The sequence below is a fragment of the Triturus cristatus genome, chromosome 2_1 (assembly GCF_964204655.1).
Source record: "Triturus cristatus chromosome 2_1, aTriCri1.1, whole genome shotgun sequence".
In the NCBI taxonomy this organism is placed as follows: Eukaryota; Metazoa; Chordata; class Amphibia; order Caudata; family Salamandridae; genus Triturus; species Triturus cristatus.
Genome location: NC_140581.1, coordinates 172,559,886 through 172,576,270, shown reverse-complemented (window position 1 = coordinate 172,576,270; position 16,385 = coordinate 172,559,886). Strand labels below are relative to the sequence as shown.

Genomic DNA, 16,385 nt, shown 5'->3' with positions numbered 1-16,385 from the left:
TATATAATCCACCTAGGCTGCACCAAGTTCAAGGCACTAGTGGACATGGCCAAGGAGTTTTGGACTATTTGCCTCGACCGCAATGTCTTGGTGTCGGCGGAATACTTTCCCGGAGCATCCAATGTGATCGCGAACTGGTACTCCAGAGCAGATAGGAGCCTCTGGTAACTGGACCCTCGAGTCTTCCAGAGACTGCTATCTCTGTGGGGTCCGTTCTCAGCGCATCTTTTTGCCTCTCGCCTAGACTATCAACTTCCCAAGTTTTTCAGCTGGAAGCTGGACCCCCTGGCAGCAGCCAAGGATGCCTTCCTCCAAGATTGGTCGAAGGAGTTGGGTTACGCATACCCACCGTTTGCCATGATAATGCACCCATCAGCGCAGGTAGCAAGCGAGGGTGGTGCTGATACTAGAGTTCACAAGTATGGTTCACAAGTATGGTTTCCAATTCTTCTGGAACTTTCCTGGGATTCTCCAATCCTTCTACCCCAAGATCAGAATATCCTTCGGGATCCCCAGGGAGGTCCCCACCCTCTGATCCTACAGAACCGGATGCCCCTCATGGCCTGGCAGATTTCTGGCAGCGTTGGAGACTCCGTGGCCTATCACGAGAAGCTCAAAAGATTTTGGCAGCAGCATGGGCAGACGGCACCAACAAGCACTACAGATCAGCCTGGTCCGGGTGGGTGGATTGGTGCCTTAGGAAAGATCAAGTTCCTGTGGAGTGCGAAGTGGTCTTCATCCTGATTTTCCTGGATTCCCTGGCTTCTGAAGGCTTGGCATACGGCACTATCAATTCCTACAGATCCGCGATTTTGGCGGGCCATGCCTTGGTTCAAGGGGAACCAGTGGGTGAGCACCTGTTCGTTTGCAAGCTTATGAGAGGTATCCGTCTGTCGCTTCCACCGCAGCCCAGATACTCTAAGCTATGGGATGTTAACAAGATTTTATCCCACTTTAAGACGTGGCAGGCGAATAAATACCTGTGAAGGAAGGAGTTATCTGCAAAACTAGCCATGCTTCTGTGCCTGTTCCCCGTAGAAGAGTGTCTGATGTGAGGGACCTAGACCTTTCTGGTCAAATTTTCACCCCTCAGGGGGTCACCTTCCATATTTCTAGACGCACAAAATAGGGTCCAGGACAATTTCGTAACCCACATTTGACAGGCACCCCATAATGTATGTCGTATGCTGTTTGAAGGCTTATGAAAGTATGACAGACAACTTCCCACGGGGAGAACCAGCTATAGATTTCTCTCAGGAAACCTTTCAAAACGGTCTCTTCACCCACCATAGCTAGATGGATCAGATGGGTCATTGACATTTCTCACTTTGGTGCCCATTCAGTCAGAGGGGCCATGGCCTCCAAAGCTTTCTCATTCAGAGCCCGCCTCAAAGACATAAATAATGCCGCAGACTGGTCTTCAGATTCCATGTTTAAAAGATTCTATTTCAAACCAGTCGTGGACATGAATTCTCTGGTGGTCAACAAGCTTTGAACGAGCTTAATCCTCGCCTCTGGTCCTGCCATAGAATGAAAAATGTCCTAGTACACATGAAAGAAAGTTTCAATTCTATTAAGGACACGGAGGCGAGGATTATTCCCGCCCAGATTTCCTGAGGTTATCAGTCACTTTTCCCCCCCGGCCTAAGAGTCAGGGGATGGGGTTTCCCGAACCAACGTTTGGTATAAATATAACCTCAAGTTGTGTTTACATTCCTTTATTCACCAGGGTTGGAGTTTTCCTAAGACAGTATTCCGTAAGGATGTCCTATATTGTTGTGCTTTGCTCGCCTTGGTTATAGTTCTCAAAAAGCCCAGGGTATACAAGTTCAGATTCATCTCCGTTTCCTCTGGCTTCTTGTACGCTCAGAACCTGCTAAGATGGACTAGAGGAATTCGGTGACGGGCAGAAAGTCGCAGTAAAAAAAAAAAAAAAAAAAAAAAAGAGGACGCATTCCAGAAGTCCTGTGCCTTTGAGTTCGGGGCGCGCAGATTGATTCTCCTTTTGTTGACCTTTCCCTATGGTTCATGGGAAAGATAGTTTTTATGTTAAAGTTAAACGCTGCTGGAGATAAAATAAAAGAAAGAAGAGCATAATCCTTGCCTCAGTGTCCTTAATAGAATTGAAACTTTCCTTCATGTGTACTAGGAAATATTTCATTCTCACAATAAGAAAATGTCTTGATGTCCAGATCAATAAAACTCTGCCATCCCATATCTTCCTAAAGAATGACAACTCAATAACTGCATACAGGGAACCAAAATCAGCAAGCACATCAATCTCAACATTGTCCACAAGAATGCAGCATACAGGTGGAACATAAGGCTCCACAACAGCATACCGAGTGCCTGGCAAAGTCACAGCGATGCAGTCCTTGAATTTAGTCTCCCAATCAGCACTCTGAAAATCTCGAGAATAACATTCATCTGGTCATCCAGCATCTTTTCATCCTTGTCTTGAATTACATGGACTCTCCTTGCAAAACTTTTACATACAGTAGCAAAATGTCCAACTTTGTGGTACTTATGATGATCTTTAATAATTGCTGGACAAGCTAAACTGTTTGCGGCATCAGTGTGGACCACAACAAAAACATCTATGAAAAGTGTTTGTTTAAAAATATTGTTTCCCTTCCTTTTACCATCGAGCAAGTCATCTGAAAATGTTTCACTTTTAACCACACAAATGTCAGAGCTGGATGGCTGTGACTAAGATAATTTCTTAACGGAATACAAGTATACCTCCACACACCTAACGATGTACACGGTTTCTTTAAGAGAAGGATTCCTGTGATGAAGTAGTTGGTCCTGAATCTTTGCAGAAACAGTGTACAACAATTTTGTCCCTGACCTGACTTAGGATTCTAATGTACCGTCAAACTCACATTGAGAAGCCAAAATCCTTAAGGCTGACACCTTCAGCTCATTGGAAAGCTGACCTCTGGGGTAAAATGTGTGGTTTCAGGTCAATAGGTGATTCATTGATGAAATGTGATTTTAATCTATCAATTGCCTCAGAAGATTCATCGGAACCCCCAGCAACCATTCCATGCTGGGTAGAATTAACCGCTAAATTTTCAAGTACATTTTGTACTTCTCTTCTAAACAATTTTGAATGTAAAACTTTATTCCTTTACTTCTCATCTTTTTTCCCCCTACATGGACTTTAATTATACAATTTTACAATTTGAACCAAGACTCCCACTTCATGATGGGCTTGCCAGGGGAGTCAAGGAAGAGAGCAGGTGGATTGCACTGCAGTCTTTTTGGTACGAAATCGGTATAGAAAAAAAAAAAATAATACATCAAGTATGTGTAGCGTAAATGATAATGAGAATAAATTGTGGTAAGAGCCGAATTGATGGTCACGATTCCATACGAAAGTGACTGCAGACACCTCAAATACCCCCAGTAAAATTAGCTTGAGAAATTACAGGGGAGCAGATGTGTTGTGCTGCAATTCCTTTTGTACATAGATGCGCAGGAGCATAAAAAGTTCAACAGGGAGCATAACAATCCTAAATTTGTTGGTAAATAAGTTTTCTCAGAATCAAGGGAAATGACGTAGTTACTTACAGTGCAGTACAAAAGGGGGTGGTGATGGACGGAGCATCAGAACCAATCAAACACTCACACCCAGTCAACAGATCTGGGTTTGATCCATCACCATTCTTTAGCCCACTCTGTCACCCCAGTTCAGACATGGCCATATGCAAATCAGTCTGACCCTGTGCCTCATGGGAACAGTCCAGCCCGAACTGCCAAGCCATGCCTTCCCTGGACCGGAAACAAGCTTCCCAGGACCGGTTTCTGGCATTTCAGCCGTCTTCAGCCAGGCTTGCTTGAATCCAGTGGCAACACTAGGGGTGCTGCGCCACATATGTTCTGTAATACAGGAGATGTGGCTACAGGTGTGTGCACCACTAAAGCTCAAGCCTGGCTCTGGCTCAGCTCATGGTCCTGTTGATACCTTGAGCCCATCACAAGCTGAGCTTTTATTGGCTTTGGTAAGCCTGTGTCCCACTACCAAAGATGTGGCTTACGGGCAGAATTGCCAAGCAGGTTTGAGTTTCAGCATCGGCTCAACATCCTGTGTTTCTGGGCAAATCACTTAATCGTCTCCTGCTTATAAACAATGAATGTGACCTTCTGTAATGCAATTAACGTTCATGTAAAGCACTCCAACTCTTTGGCTCAAGTTCATACTATATATAAATTGCAGGAAAATGCACAGAGGTAAAAACAAAGCCTTAACAGAAGGAAAGACAAAAAGATAACCAGTTTCTGGTTGATTTGTACAGAGTGAAACCTGAAACTGTGGATCACTCGCGGCTTCCCGATTAAAATTGTGTGATATTTTATTTCACCAAAACTCTTTTTCCTTCATTAACGCATACGAAAGCACTTTCAAATATGTGAGTTCAGAATACAAAGCGTACAAAAACCTATTGTGCTGGATTTAATTGACTATAATATGTTGCTCTATAAGAATCTGGGTCACGTACCTCTGTTTATATGTCATTTGTCTTGCCTTCTTAGTTCACTTATGGTGCATGTTTAAAAACTAACACTTTTAATAAATACTTCTAGGTGCATTGCTACAATGTGATTTATTTATGTCAAAGTGTTACATGTTAAGGAAGGAATATGCTACTTACCAGTATGCATCTGTTCTTGGCATGTAGCGCTGCATATCCACACATTAGGATAGTAGATCGCCATCTGGTGTTGAGTTCGGATGCTTGCACGTTGTTGTTGTCTTGGAAGAAGTCTTTGTGGTCACGAGATAGGTGACTCCTCCCTTGGACGATAGTGGGCATGGGCATCAACTCCATCGTTAGATTGTTTTTCGCCATGATGGAGTTTGTAGAAGAGAGAGAGATGTCCATGTGTGATATCTAAGTAAGATAATGCTGGAACAGATACAGGACCCGGGGAGGTGGGTGGGCGTGTGTGGATCTGCAGCTCTACATGCCAAGAACAGATGCATACTGGTAAGTAGCATATTCCGTTCGAGGCATATGAGATGCAGATCACACACTAGGATAGACTGTATAGCAATATCTCCCCTAGCGGTTGTCACCTGTATCGGTTTCAGCAGTTTGAAATAAAGTGTTAAGGACAGCTTGGCCCACAGAAGCTTGTTGCTTTGCTTGCACGTCAACACAATAGTGTTTAGTGAAGGTGTGTATTGTAGACCATGTGGCTGCCTTACAAATGTCTTCTAAGGGAATGTTCCCCAAGAATGCCATGGAAGCCCCTATTTTGCGTGTGGAATGCGCTCTAGGGGGAACTGTTAGTGTGCGTTTCGCTTTGTGGTAGCATATTTGGATACATTTAACTATCCACCTAGCAATCCCAGATTTGGAAATGGGGCTGCCCTTATGTGGTGGAGAGAAAGCTACAAACAATTGTTTTGTTTTGCGGAATGATTTGGTTCTGTCAATGTAGTAAAGAAGGGCTCTTTTAACATCTAAGGTATGAAGAGCTCTTTCCGCTACAGAGTCTGGGTTTGGAAAGAACACTGGAAACTCTACTGATTGGTTAAGATGAAAAGGAGATATGACTTTTGGATTTGTCCTAAGAACCACTTTGTTACGGTGTAATTGTAAGAATGGTTCTTGTATGGTTAAAGCTTGGATTTCACTTACCCTTCTGAGGGATGTGATAGCGATAAGGAAAGCTACTTTCCATGTGAGGAACTGTAGTTCGGATTTATGCAGAGGTTCAAATGGGGGTCCCATGAGCCTAGTAAGAACAATGTTTAGATTCCAGACTGGAGAGGGTGGTAATCTGGGAGGAATAATTCTTTTAAGTCCTTCCATGAAGGCTTTGATCGCAGCGACTCTAAAGAGTGACAAGTGTTGTCGATTTTGTAAGTAAGCTGCTAATGCTGCTAGGTGGAGACGTATGGCCGAGTATGCTAAAATACATCTTTGCAAGTGTAGTAAGTAACAAATGATGTTCTGGATGGATGCATCCAGTGGGTGTATATTATTGTTAGTGCAGTAAATGGCAAATCTTTTCCATTTTGCAGCATAGCAAGCTCTGGTAGTAGGTCTTCAGGCTTTTTTTATGTTTATGCAGTCTGGTGGCAGGTTAAGGTAACCGAACTCTAGGACTTCAGGAGCCAGATCTCCAGATTCAGTTGACCTGGATCTGGATGTCTGATCTCTCCATGGTTCTGGGTTATTAAGGATGGGGAGAGATGCAGTTTCGGTGTGGAACTAGAGAGAGTTCTAGTAGTGTTGTTAACCACAGCTGGTGTGCCCATGTGGGAGCTACTAGGATCATTTTGAGAGGCTGCTGCCTGAGCTTGCGTACTACTAGTGGAATGAGTGGGAGAGGTGGAAAAGCGTACGCAAATCTGCCTGACCAGTTTTTTGGAAAAGGGGCAGTAGAACTTAGGGATGTAGTTCCCATTCATGGATCTGTTGTGTTTGTCGACTTAACAGATCAGCTATTTGATTGTGAACCCCTGGAAGGTGTTCTGCAAGTAGGAATATGTTCTGAGGAATGGCCCATCTCCAAATGTTCTGTGTGAGCTGGGACAGCTGCATAGAATGTGTGCCTCCTTGTTTTTGTATGTAATACATGGCTGTCATTTTGTCCGTCCGGATAAGGACAGTTTTGTTCTGTACATGTAGTTGGAATGATTTTAGTGCTAGGAATACTGCTAGCAGTTCCAGGTAATTGATATGGAGCACTTTCTGTTGAGTGATCTATTTGCCCTGAGTGGTGTGTCTGAGGAGATGAGCTCCCCATCCTGTGAGTGATGCGTCTGTTGTCAGCACTATCTGTGGAAGGAGCTCCAGGAACGGCCGCCCTTTGGACAAGTTTGTTATATTCCACCATTGTAGAGAGCGATGTGTGTGGCTGTCCACCAACACCAGATCTGTGAGTTGTCCGTGAGCCTGGTTCCACTGACGTGCTAGACATTCTTGTAAGGGACGCATTTGAAGTCTTGCATAAGGCACAATGAAGATGCAAGACGCCATCACGCCTATGAGTTGCATGAACCCTCTGGCTGGAAGAGAGTGTTGGTTTTGAAACTTTGTGATAAGAGCTTGTATACTGGCTATCCTGGCTGGGCTGGGATATGCTAGGGCTGTGGAGGTGTTTATGGTGGCTCCTAGATACTGGTGTATGTGAGAGGGTTGGAGATGAGACTTGGGATAGTTGATTGTGAACCCCAAGTTGTGTAAGATTTGGATGGTTTGGTGAGTGTGTAGAAGGATAAGTTACTTACCTGTAATCCTAGTTCTCTTCCAGGGGTATCCTCATCAAAGTCATAAGCACTGAATATTCCCACCCATGTGCGGGGACCCCGGAAATAATAACAATTATATATGAAAAACACACACATATATATATATATATATATATATATATTCACTGAAAAAACCATAGGTTTCACACATGTTATAGTTAGCGGAAATTTTACTGATAAAAAACCAATGAAATTCCCCCGTTATAGTTAGTGCAGGCAACTATAACTCACGCGACCGCAATCCTCTGCTGATGCTAATACTGTAATTAGACACTTATTTGCCCATTTCTTCTTCCATACATTTTTAGCTATACATATATTACAAATATTTTTTTTTCATAAAGACACATATGTCATCAGTAGAAGATTGCGGTCGCGTGAGTTATAGTTGCCTGCACTAACTATAACGGGGGAATTTCATTGGTTTTTTATCAGTAAAATTTCCGCTAACTATAACATGTGTGAAACCTATGGTTTTTTCAGTGAATTTGCAAGGTTTTTTAAATGCTAATTCCTAACTATAACGTGTGTGAAACCTATGGTTTTTTCAGTGAATTTGTACGGTTTTTTAAATGCTAAGTTACTTTATGCCATTCGTGGCGTGCGCGCCCACTTAACGCAGTTCGTTCCGTGCGCGCACGGTGCGCTTCGCGCACCGTGCGCGCACAGTGAGCACGCGGTGCGCTTCGCGCACCGTGCGACCACTTTACGCAGTTAGTGCCGTGCACGCACGGTGGGCACGCGGTGCGCTACGCGCACCGCGTGCCCACGTTACGCTAGATGGGCCATGTACGCACGATGCGCTTCGCGCACCGTGCGCACATGGAGGACATATGATGCACTTCGTTTTGAAAGGTAATATTTTAATTTTTCGTATATTTTATAAGCCATGCACTAATGGTGCCCTTCGGGCACCATTTGCACACGGGGTGGAGAGAGTGTGGATAATTTTTTTTTTTATTATTTTTTTTTTTAAATATTTTAGTTTATCTCATGTCTAAAGAGCCATGCACAATTGGTGCCCTTCGGGCACAAATTGCACACAGGGTGGAGAGAGTGTGGATAATTTTTTTTTTTTTTTTAATTTTTTACCGTAAGCGTAATCGGCGAAATTACCGAAAAAATAAAAATTCGGTTTTTGGCCTTGGGGAATCTTTGGGGACTCCCTCAACATGGCTATGTGTTTGGGAGCTGTCTAAACAGCCCCTTTACATGTTTTTGGGCTTTATATTGTAAAAATCACTCTCAGTGCGAGAGAGAAAATGGCGGCCGCCGCTTCCTGGTTTCGGCCGATTCGAATGTTTACTAAGATCTAAGAGCCAATCAGAATCGCGCTCGCGCACGCCACCGTACGCGTACGGTAAGCGTACCGTAAGCGCACCGTAAGCTGGCTCAGATATATATATATTGATTAAAAGGCTATTTTCTCAGAATCTACTGAACAGATTTACACCAAACCTACAAAAGGCACTTCCTTGACCTGAGGACTACCTCTCTGCCAAATTTCTAGTAATTCTGTTCAGCCGTTCGGGCTGTAGCCCTGTCTAAAGGTCCTATGGAAAAATGCATGGGAAAAACGCGTTTTGGGTCCCCCCTTTTATCTCAGCCCCCGCTTGACGAATCCCCGCGAGACTTTCAGGGTAGGAGCGGAGCGTAGCGCCCCACCTATTTTAAAAAATTCGCGAGGATTCGTCGACCGGCGCCAAAGTTATTCAAAATAGAATGTTGCAGATTTCCTATGGAAACGTGGTCCTAACTATAACTACCTACTGGCGACCGCCAGTAGGTAATATATATATACACACATATATATATACATATATATATATATATATATATATACACACACAGCTCTGTATATGTATAAACATATATTATTTTTTCCAAACCAATGCAGCCCCCATAGTAGGCTAGACAATGTAGATATAAATATCCAAATGAACACCATAGGTATACAAATACACCTAAATCTTTTTTTTTTTTTTTAAATGAGGTAAAACTCATGAGAAAGAAAAGAAAACACTGTGCCAAACACAGATCAAAAAACATTGTTAGGCTGCATTGCAATACAATACCATAGAGACTGAAAAGCCTTTTACAGGTAAAAACTGGCACCTTGCCTTTAAGGCAGCCCTGATTCCAATATCCCATCATGCCTCAGGGGTGACAGTTGGGTCAGTTGTTCTTTGCGGGACCCGCAGGTCTAAACACAAAGATATACTTCTTCCATATTTATAATATAATCCTCTCATTTGCCTGGGGAGGCGGGTGGGTTGCTTATGACTTTGATGACGATACCCCTGGAAGAGAACTAGGATTACAGGTAAGTAACTTAACCTTCTCTTCCAGGGGATCCTCATCAATAGTCATAAGCACTGAATAGAATAGCAAGCCCACCTGCAGGCAAATGAGAACTGCACTAACAATTGAAGACAACAGCCGAGATAGTCAGTTGTTGAACAGATACCTCAAGGAGGCTTGCTCTACTTGAGTGTCTGCTCTGGTGTCCGAGTCCAGACAATAATGTCTCGTGAATGTATGAACAGATCTCCAAGTAGCTGCTTTACAGATCTCGGAGAGTGGGACATTATTGAGAAACGCAGCAGTAGCCGCTTTCCCTCTTGTGGAATGTGCCTTATGTAGAGGCCACAACGGTTTTTGAGCTAGTTGGTAAGCCAATTTAATGCTGGACACAATCCATCTGGCAATAGAACGTTGAGATGCTGCAAAACCTGTACGGACAGCACCATAGATTACAAACAATTGGTCAGACTTTCTGATAGCCTTAGTTCTATCTAGGTAGAATTTGAGAACTCGCTTAGTATCCAAAGAATGCAACGCCCTCTCAGCTGGCGAGGAAGGGTTGGGAAAGAATGTTGGTAGCGAGATAGTCTGATTTACATGAAAATCGGACACCACTTTAGGTAAAAAGATGGAGGAGTCCTCATAACCACTCTATTAAGGTGAAAAACCGTGTAGGGTTCTTTTGAGCAAAGGGCTTGAATTTCACTCACCCTATGTGTGGAGGTAATAGCTACCAAGAAGGCTGCTTTCCACGTAAGGTGCTGTAATGTAGCCTTATGTATGGGTTCGAAAGAAGGACTCATAAGCTTTGAGAGAACCAGGTTCAACTCCCAAGGAGGCGAGGGAGGCCTTATTGGGGGTAAACCTTTTTGAGCCCCTGCAAAAAATCTTTTACCACTTGCAGTTTAAAGAATGAAAGCTGAGAGGGAGAGCGCCAATAGGCCGTAATGGCCGCCAGGTGCACTTTGATGGAGGAAAATGTCAATCCCACCCTGGCTAAGTGAAGTAGATAAGGTAAAATCACTTCCTCTTGACATTTCGTAGGGTTATAATGATTTTGAATACACCATATGTAAAATCTCTTCCACTTACAGAAATATGAGTGTCTTGTAGAAGGCCTCCTAGCTTCCTTCATTATGGTCATACATTTCTGAGGGAGGTTTAAATGGCCATACTGGAGGACCTCAGGAGCCATGCTGTTAAGCTCAGTGAGGGAAGGTTGGGATGGTAAATCCTCCCCTGCATCTTCGTTAGCAAGTCCGGCCTGCATGGCAGACGCTTGCGCGGCCGGATCGATAGGTGAAGGAGATCTGGGTACCACCACTGCCTCGGCCAATCCGGTGCTATCAAGATCATCTTGGTGGCAGAGGTTTGCGGCTTGGTCACCACTTTCGGGATTAGCGGAAGAGGCAGAAAATCGTACACAAATGTCATTGACCAGTCGATCAAAAGGGCAAACCCCATTGACCCTGGTCGATAGTACCTTGAGGCGAAGTCTCGGCATTTTGTGTTGCTTTCGTCCGCGAAGAGGTCTATTTGCGGACGGCCCCACTCCTCGAAAATGTCCTCTAGCACCTCGTCGTTGAGGACCCAGTCCTCTGGATCTTGAAAGTGCCGACTGAGTGAGTCTGCTTGAACGTTGAGCTCGCCTGGCAGGTGTACCGCCGTTATGGAAATGTTCCTTGCCAGGATCCAGTGCCACAGGGATTGAGCTTCCAGCGAGAGAGTCCTGGAACGAGTACCTCCCTGCTTGTTTAGGTAGTACATCGTGGTGGTGTTGTCCGTTTGTACTAAAATGGAACTCGACCGGATTGAGGGCAGGAAAGCCTTGAGGGCGAGATGGACTGCCCTGAGCTCTAGCATGTTGATGTGGTATAGCTGCTCGCTGCTGGACCAAAGCCCCTGGGTCTGTAGAGTCCCCAGATGCGCGCCCCAACCTTGGAGCGATGCGTCGGTGATCAATGTTTGCGATGGAGGATCCTGATGGAAAGGAATTCCCACCTGTAGATTGATCGGCCTCATCCACCACTTGATCGACTGTCTGGCCGTTGTCAAAAGACACACTTTGTCCTCCCAAAGAGAAGTCTTTTAGTCCCATTTGTCCTCTAGATCCTGTTGGAGAGGACGCATTCGCAACCTGGCGTTGGGCACTAGGAATATGCAAGATGCCATGGCCCCTAGCAGGTATGATATCTGTCGCGCTGTAGACAGATTGTTGACCATAACACACTTGCCTTTTTGAACGAGGGATAACGGTCTCTCCTCCGAAGGAAACACTTTTCCTAGTTCGGAATCTATAATTGCTCCCAGGTAGTGTATCCTTTGCGTTGGTGTGAAGGTGGATTTCTTTTAATTCACCCGGAGCCCCAATCGGTGACACAGATTCAGGCAGCGTGTCAGCTGTGAGCTTACACTCTGGGGCGATGGACCTTTTAGTAACCAATTGTCTAGATAGGGATAGACAAAGACTCCTGCGCGCCTCAGGGCAGCAGCTACCACCGCCATGAACTTTGTGAACACTCGAGGTGCTGATTTCAGGCCAAATGGTAGAACCTTGAACTGGTAGTGGGAGGTTCCAACCACAAATCTCAGGAATTTCCGATGACGCTGGCAGATGGGTATATGAAAATACGCGTCTTGTAGGTCCAGCGAACACATCCAATCGCCTCGACGGAGATGTGGATATATTTGGTGGAGTGCTAACATGCAAAACTTCTCCTTTTTGATATGTTTGTGGAGTGTTCGTTAATCCAAGATGGGTCTGAACTCTGTTTTTGTACTTCTTTCTGTATTAGAAAGTATCTGGAGTAGACTCCTCTCCCTCTCTGTGCTCTCGGAACCCTTTCTATGGCCGATTTGCGAAGAAGGGTCGCCACCTCTTCTCGTAGCATCTTGAGCTGATGATTCGAATGCACTGGGTGGATCGAGGGAGGACGACTCCGGAAACGAAGAGAGTATCCATGTCGCAGTATAGTTAGAACCCACTTGTCTCTGGTGATGTTTTTCCACTCTCGAAGATGTCGCGAAATACTTCCCCCCCACTGGAGCGGTGGACGGTATTGGAGGAAGCGATTGCTCATTGTTTGCCTTGAGCTTTGTTACCGCTGTTGGATTGGCGGTTATTCCCTCGTCCTCTAGATGATCTACGAGACTGGAATTGTTGCTTTTTCTGCCCTTACTGGTCTTGGTTCTTCTGCCAGTGAGGGGTTTGAACCCTCTGCTGGAAGGTACGCCTGTCAGATCCCCTACGACGATGGAACTCCTTCCTTTTCTCCAGACCCACAGCTTTCATGGTCTCGAGCTCTGATTTCATACGAGCCATCTCGTCGTCGGTGTGTGAGCCAAAAAGCGAAGTTCCAGAAAAAGGTAGGTTGAGAATCCTAGCTTGAGCCTCAGGTTTAAGAGCCGTTAACCTCAGCCAAGAGGATCTTCTGGCTGAAATACCATGGGCGTAGGAGTGAGCTGCTAGAGTAGCTCCGTCTGCTGCCGCACTTATCACCTGATTAGAAACCAAACTGCCCTCATGTAGGATTGCCTCAAAATCCTTTCTATCCTCCTGAGGAAGTCTTTCTACGAATCTTTGGAGAGAATCCCAAAGCGCTCTATCGTAGCGCCCCAAGAGCGCTGAGGCACTGGCAACCTTTAAACTGGAAGCGGCCGATCCGCATACTCTTCTACCCCAAGAGTCTTGCGTCTTGCTCTCCTTGTCCGGAGGGACTGTGGACGGCAATGCCACTGAGTGGGTTTTCCTAGCGGCCGGCGTGATCACAGAGTCAGGTGGAGGATCCGCCTTGAGAAACAGAGGATCCTCCGGAGCGGGACGATATTTCTTAAGGATTCGCGCTGGAGCAGACTTGATGGTAGTCGGCGTGAGGAAGACGTCCATCACTGGTTTAAGAAACCCAGGGACCATAGGCAACAGTGGACGAGTCGCCGTTCTTTCATGAAGGGTCTCAAAGATGACTGAGGAAGTGGTTTCCTTAACAGGCACTGAAATGTTCAACTTTGCCGCTCCCCTGCACAAAACGTCTTGAAATGTGCTGATGTCATCCACTGGAGAAACTCGAGATGGAGGCGTATCTGTCAGTGTGGGAGAGTAACTACTCTTGGAAGAACGACTTGTTGAAGAGGATGTAGGAGACCTACGCCTTCGTCTCTCAGATCGCACAGACTCTTCTGCGAGAGGTGGATCTCGATCTTCTCCTGGGCGAACGTGAACGCCGTTCATACTCTCTTTCCCGAGAATGGGAACTTGCTGGTCTCCTAGGTTGGGCAAGGTTCCTCAATCTGGCCAAGGAAATGCTTACTGCATGTGCCATGGCAGGCATACGAGGTGGTATGGACTGAGGTAGCACTCTGGTGGGGCTTTGTCCCGGAAGATGTCCCTCTTCCTGCCTTTGGAGTGTCGGTGACGCTCTCAATTGAGGACTTGTTGGACGAGTATGCTCTACTGGGGAAAGAGGAGCTGGAGAAGAATTCATCACTTCTGGGGATCTGGATCTTGAAGGAGACAGGAGGAGATCCTGATCCTGCTGAGGCCGATGGTGAAATGGAAATAGGCGGAGACCTAGAGGCTGAACCATGCTCCGATGTCACATCCGGTGTATATCTCTCTCTATGCGGAGACTTCCGTCTCGACGCTGACCTGGACGTCGATTTAAGTTCTGACGTCTCCTGAAGCCCCACAGCGGAGGACTGTCTCGACGGCGATAAGCCTATCGCCGGAGATCTGGACTTCGACGGCGAGTGGACAATCGGCGATGAGTCATGCCTCGACGTCGAGAACCTTGTCGTCGACGGAGGGCTTATCCTGGACGGAGGCCTAGAACCAGACTGGGAACTTCGCCTCGACGTCTGTATCCTCGCCGACGTCATGGAAACCTTTGACGAGGGAGGCGCCTGCCTCGACGTCGATCCCAACGGAGGCGTCCGCCTCGACGTCGATCCATGCTCCGATGACGATCTCCGCCTCGACGTCATTAACGTCTTTGACGACGATCGACTGCGCCTTTCTCTCGACGGCGATCTAAGTCTCGACGTCAATGCTGCCTCCAACGGCGATCGCCTGTGTTCTTTTGACGACGATCTTCGCCTCGACGTCGCTGTTGGTTTCGACGGCGACCGTCTGTACCTTTCCCATGACGTTGACTTTCACCTAGATGTTGCCTTCGACGCCGAACGGTGATGCTTCTCCTTCGACGCCGATTGATGCTTCTTCGACGGCGATGTCTTCGACGACGAACGTCTGCGTTTCACTGCCGGATCTTGCATCGACGTTGATTTTCTCTTGGAAGTGTGACTCTCCCTGGTCTCCTCACCTCTCAATGACGATTCCGCCGCTGGAGTCTTCGACGCCGAGAACGACGCCGATGGAGAACACATAGGGATCAACTGCTTCGACGTCGACCGCATCTCAGAAAGGCCATAAAGCCTAATCCTCTCCCTTTCCTTCAAAGTCCTCTTTGAAAGGTTCTTACAATGACGACAGGAAGCAGGAGAATGTGTGTCAGGTAGACAAATGATACACACATCATGAACATCCGAAAAAGCCTTTTTGCACAGGATGGACAGGGCATGAACAAGGAAGGCATTTTCTGACAGAAAAAAAGTTTACAAATCTGTCAGGAAAATCAGTAAATGCTTCACCAAACAGGAGAATAATTAAGATGAAGCAAAAAAATCACTAACAACTGGCAAATTTTTGACTAGAAAGTCAAAAATGAAGAGAGCTGAATTCCAGGGTCCTGACAGAAGGAGCTAGAAAGAACAACTGACCCAACTGTCACCCCTGAGGCATGATGGGATATTGGAATCAGGGCTGCCTTAAAGGCACAGTGCCAGTTTTTACCTGTACAAGGCTTTTCAGTCTCTATGGTATTGTATTGCAATGCAGCCTGCAGGCTAACAATGTTTTTTGATCTGTGTTTGGCACAGTGTTTTCTTTTCTTTCTCATGAGTTTTACCTCATTAAAAAAAAAAAAAAAAAGATTTAGGTGTATTTGTATACCTATGGTGTTCATTTGGATATTTATATCTACATTGTCTAGCCTACTATGGGGGCTGCATTGGTTTGGAAAAAATAATATATGTTTATACATATACAGAGCTGTATATATGTGTTTTTCATATATAATTTTTATTATTTCCGGGGTCCCCGCATATGGGCGGGAATATTCAGTGCTTATGACTATTGATGAGGATCCCCTGGAAGAGAACACATTGGTTTTATTAGCCAGTCGTCTAGATAAGGGACAACATGAATTTGTTGTCTTCTGAGATGTGCTGCTACTACTGCAAGACATTTTGTGAATAATCTGGGCGCGGTTGTTAACCCAAATGGAAGGACTGAACTGGTAGTGTTGTCCGCCCACCACAAACCTTAGATACTTCCTGTGAGCAGGATGTATGGGAATGTGGAAGTAGGCGTCCTTGAGATCTAGTGTGGCAAGGAAATCGCCTTGTTGCAGCAGTGGGAGCATATGGAAATGATCTGAGTGTATATACAGATTTAAGGGTCTGAGGTCGAGTATTGGTCTTAGAGTCGCGTCCTTTTTGGGGATTAGGAAGTCGAGTGAGTATACCCCTGTCCCTTGATGCTCTAAGGGAACTGGCTCTATTGCGTGCTTTTGGAGCAGTGACAGAACCTCTTGTTTGAGGAGCGTAAGATGGTCTGGGGACATTGGACACTGTTTGGGTGGTACATGTGGGGGGGTGGGGTGGTAGTTGTAAGTTCCAGGCAGTAGCCATACTGGATATTTTGTCTTACCCACTTGTCTGTTGTGATGGAGTTCCAGACAGGTAGGAACTGTGT

The 16,385-nt window shown here is 45.7% G+C and overlaps 1 protein-coding gene across 1 annotated transcript in view; it reads right to left on the bottom strand.

Annotated features, from left to right (window-relative positions):
- HAUS1 (HAUS augmin like complex subunit 1) overlaps positions 1 to 16,385 on the bottom strand; it is a 284,053-nt gene that overhangs the window by 51,149 nt on the left and 216,519 nt on the right. The gene's annotated exons all lie outside the window — the stretch shown is intronic.